Genomic DNA, 5,053 nt, shown 5'->3' on the forward strand with positions numbered 1-5,053 from the left:
GAGTAACCACGGAGCACACTGCCTTTTTTTTTCTATGTATTGTGCCTACGTGACCACACAGTAATACCCAAACTATTCCGAAGCAACGTTTGCACTGATTTGTGTTTTTTGTATCTCACACCCTCATACACCTTTATAGTAAGAGCATCCCTTATCCACGATGGAGCGTTCGATCAGAAGAAAATATGAAGCTGGTTTTAAATTAAACATCATTGAAGTAGTGAAAGAAATTGGTAACTGCAATGCTGCAACAAAATTCGACACATCTGGGAAACTGATGCGAGATTGGAGGAGACAAGAAGATGTAAAAAAAAAAATGAAGTGTCGCATTTTACGATCAATTTTTCAGGTTTCAAGACCCGACTTATACGTGAGTATATACAGTAATTTATTTCATGCTATCTCCATTTTGTAAGGGAAATAAAGAGCTGCAGTACACACAGTTGTTTATTTTTATTGGAACTTTATGTGGTGTCACAGGGTTATGTTCGCAAGATGTAAATTCTGAGTGTTCATTTTGTGGGTACTGGGCAGATGATTAGAGGGTCTGCGTTTTTACCATCTGTATTAATACCTGGACTTAAAAGTGGGAATATTCTGTCACTGAAGGAGTCCATGAATGTGTATAGGTGAGATCTGGACTCAGCATCATAAAAGGAAAGCTGACCTTCATCAGAATCTAGAAATACCCCCACTTTTTCGGGGCTTCCCTTTCATGAGAAGGAGGGTGCGGGGGTCAGCAGGAGCTTCATACTCATTTCCGTTCCTCAGCCCCACTATACAGAATCCCAAATCTGGTTTCAGATTAATCTTCCCCTTTCTGTTGACCGACTCCCTGGCAACTCCTAAGGTCCACTTGATCTTCTCTCCAACCTGTACCTCCCAGTAGTGTCTTCCTGAGACGAGTCCTTCCCTGGCCAGGACAATGTAGCCATAATTAAACCTCTCTGGATTATCAATCAAGTTCTGCCATCTTTCTCCATGTTGCACTTGTTTTCCATCCTTAGACATGGTAAGCAACGGATTTACTGTATTAGGATCCAGAGTCACATCCACTAAGGAGAAGGGAAGAAACAAGCAGAATCAGGAAGTAGTCCTTCACATTTACTAGATTTGTGTGCAAAAAAAATACATTTTCAGAAAATTACACACCTTTAAATGTTTTCTTTGTAAAGGAAACAGTTGAGCATAACAATTCATTTCACACAAAAAAAACAAAAAATCACCTCTACTACAGAGCAGTAGCTTAACCCCTTCACTCTTATTTTCTTATTTTCCTATAGGTGTGGACCAAAGTGTGATAAATGACATTATTCTTACAGAATATAAATCACATGTACTCAATGGCTATCTGTCTTTAAGGAACATTTTATTCAGGAAAAAAGTGACCTTAATTTAAAGAGACTGATTACTATGGTCAAAAGTGAAAAGGTTCAGCGTAGTTAAATTCTAGTTAATGTTTCTTGGAAAACCTGATGGCACACAAGGGAGATCCTTTAAAATACAGAACAAGCTAACAAGGCATATAATGACTGTAGGCCAAATGGCCACTAACACTGGAATGGCTGCAACTTTTAGGGTCTTGTGTGACTCATAGCATGCATCATCTTCACATTAAGTACTGAATTGAACTTATTTTGTATAGTACCATTGGTGATGGTGTCATTTTGCCTTATATTTGTTGCCATTCTCTGTGACATTAAGGATTAATGATGAGCAAAATGATAATCACAAAATTAAATTTGTAGGAAAACTTTGACTTTCATGTTATAAAAAAATGTGAAAACTAAATGGTGTTTAGCAACCATCCAAATTTATTACATTAATATATATATTTTCATCTTATCTGCAACCTCTTCTCCATGTGGAAAAGCCTAGGAACATTTATTATATAACAGTGTGTAGAAAGTGGGTCACAGATCAAGAACACGTACCTGAAAGAACTTCAGAAGCACTTCTACTCTACTCAAATCCAGTGGACTTGATATCTGGTTTTTGTGAAATCTCTGAAAGGATCCTGGCTTGGATCAGCTTATGGAATTGAGGAAAGTGAGTTCAGATGATGTTACTTCTGACCCTAAGTGAGTCATCTGAGGTCAAGCTGAGGCGGAACCAACAATGTAAATGTGCTGGCAGGCAATGCACAAGGTAGATGAGTGTATGTACAGTACAGCAGCATGGAAGAAGTCCAGGAAGATTGGGACAGAAGGGGACAATGTTTTAGCCGTGGAATAACCATTAGGGAAAAAGTATTCCTTTCCACGTAAAACAACTTAAAAACCAAATGTTAGTAAGTTTTACATTTTCTAGTTGTGAAATTGCATGCAAAAATAAGTTTTGAGTCAATTTTGTGAAACAGTATGCAAGCTGAACCATGCAGCTTTGATCATTACTATTAAGGATTATAGGAAATCTATATGTATTTCCTGAACCTCCCCTCCTGGCATACAGACAACCACCAAACCTTCAACAATTAATTGTCCGAGGCTCCCTAAGTGAACCAACAGAAAATGGCACATCTACATGCCTACAGAAAAGATGCAAAACATGTGCCCACATCTATGATACAGACTGTATAGTTATACCACACTGCCGACTTGAACATCACATCAAGGGATCATTTTCCTGCAGATCATCTAATGTAGTCTACCTAATTTTCTGCATGAAATGTCCTGACACTGCACTATATGTGGGAGAAACTGGACAAACACTCCGACAGAGAATGAATCTACACAGGTTCCACATTAAACATGGCAACACAGATGTTCCTGTGGTGGCCCACTTCAAAAGCCATGGACACTGTGAGAAGGACTTTAAAGTCACAGTGCTTATGGGCAACTTCAAAACACAGCAAGAGAGAAAAGAATGGGAAGTTAAACTCATGCTAAAATTTAATACTTTACAACATGGATTGAATAAAGACAAGAGTTTTATGGCCAGATATGAGGATTGTTTACATCTCTCAGAATGACAGGCAACCTGTCTACAGACCCACATTGTTTTGAAAAAACTCATTACAAACTTCTGTAGTACTAGGGTGCTGTACCGTGTTAGCCATTATGAATGTAGAGAAAAGCCAAGCAAAATGACACCTTTTATTGGCTAACTAGAAAGATTACAATATGCAAGCTTTCGAGGCAACTCAGGCCCCTTCTTCAGGCAAGTCTTGCCTGAAGGGGCCTGAGTTGCCTCGAAAGCTTGCATATTGTAATCTTTCTAGTTAGCCAATAAAAGGTGTCATTTTGCTTGGCTTTTCTCTACATTACAAACTTCAAAAGACTTTGTTGGACAGTTATCTTATCCAGAGATCTTGACAATACATTGTTCTTTTCTCTCTTGTTAAATTAACCCTAGCCTGAATGAATCTATTGATTTTTTACATTTAAAATTTCTCATTTAAATATTTACCAATGTTGTTTCTTGTCCTAGAGTGTGTATATAAACATAGGAAACTCCAGTTTCTGTATTACATCTCGCCTGAAGAAGGGGCCTGAGTTGCCTCGAAAGCTTGCATATTGTAATCTTTTTAGTTAGCCAATAAAAGGTGTCATTTTGCTTGACTTTTCTCTACATTCATAATGGCTAACACGGTACAACACCCTAGTACTACAGGAAATCTAACTAAATTTGTTTTCCATTTCCCATCTAAAAACATTTACGGATGTAGATAAACCAAAAACAAGAAACAATGGTGCTGATTCAGTAATTATTTGTATTATTTTAGTGGGGGCAGCCAACCATTTTTGTGAATTGTTTTACATTTTAGTTACCACATTGGTTGATGGCAACGATGCATACTGCTAGATACATGTGCCAATGGTAATATGCCATTCTAAACAATGGTGGTGTAGTTAGGTTGGCATCTGAATTTTGAATCTCAAAGGCAAAATTCCAAGAGAGCAAAGTGCAACAAAACATATATTATGTTTACTTTATGGTTTTATGACGATGATTGTTTCTTGAATTTTAGGGATGTTATGTTCGTTTGGTTCTGCTCGGTTTCAAATGATTATTGAGCAGCTTGAGCTGCTCATTGACAAGTGGACAAGCTGTTGGGCGAGGTGAGCTTTAAAGATAATAGAGGGGATGGAAAAGAAAAGATAGGAGACTAACAGAGCACGACATTGTTAGGGTTTTACGTGTGTTTATTGTTGTGTTTATTGTTTCTGAGTTGTTATGTGTTTTATTTTTCTGTATTTCCAGCTGTTTACTACTGTCACTTTAAATGAGAGTATGTTTGATGTTCTTTGTTGGTGGAACTCATAGAGGTGGGGCCACCTGTTCGTCTACATTTAGGAACCATCCCCAGGTATATAAAGACTAAGGAGACAGGCAGTTTAAATGGGAATCATTTCAGTTGTTTAGTGGAGTCTGTGAGTATTTTTCGATTATTGTTTCTCTTGTTTTAAGAGTTTTGATTATTGACTTGTGTTTTGGGATTTATTTGCTGAGGACTGCCTTTCAGGCAACTCATTGTGCTTTTTTCTATTCTCTTCCCTTGAATTTTTGAAAGTAAAGCCTTTTCTTATTATAAAGATTAAATGCTTGTCCTACTGCAGTGGACAGTTCCCTGCCCGGGAGTTTGTTCCCTGCCTTGCGCCCTGTGTTGGCTGGGATTGGCTCCAGCAGACCCCTGTGACCCTGTAATACATTTAAAGTTATTTTGAGGCTAACATCCCTTTTAGGCCTTTGAAACCTGAAGCTCTTTCCTGGAAGGAAGAGAAGGCCTGTCCTGGCCAGTGAAGACTTTTGGAGGCCTCACACCCTTTAAGAAATTTATAGAGGCACAAATTAATGACAGGTATTACAGTGTCACAGGTGACACTCCCGGCTAAGGTAGTGAAGACAGACACTGTGAAAAAGGAGCATGAACTAACAATGTAAGTAGACAGTGAAATGACAAGGTAAAGCTTAGATGGGTCTTTTTTCCTGTTAACATTTGACCATTAAACTGGATGACTTGTAGTACTAGTAGCATTGTCACGTACTAATATTATTATGCATGTATCTACCTCCATGTGATACAGTCATTCTTAATATAAGTGGATAAATT

At 38.0% G+C, this 5,053-nt stretch overlaps 1 pseudogene; it reads right to left on the minus strand.

Moving 5' to 3' along the window:
* Nucleotides 1–312: 312 nt before the first annotated feature.
* LOC114666683 (E3 ubiquitin-protein ligase TRIM39-like) lies at nt 313–1,051 on the minus strand (annotated as a pseudogene).
* Nucleotides 1,052–5,053: the final 4,002 nt, after the last annotated feature.

The sequence above is a fragment of the Erpetoichthys calabaricus genome, chromosome 16, assembly GCF_900747795.2.
Source record: "Erpetoichthys calabaricus chromosome 16, fErpCal1.3, whole genome shotgun sequence".
NCBI lineage: Eukaryota > Metazoa > Chordata > Cladistia > Polypteriformes > Polypteridae > Erpetoichthys > Erpetoichthys calabaricus.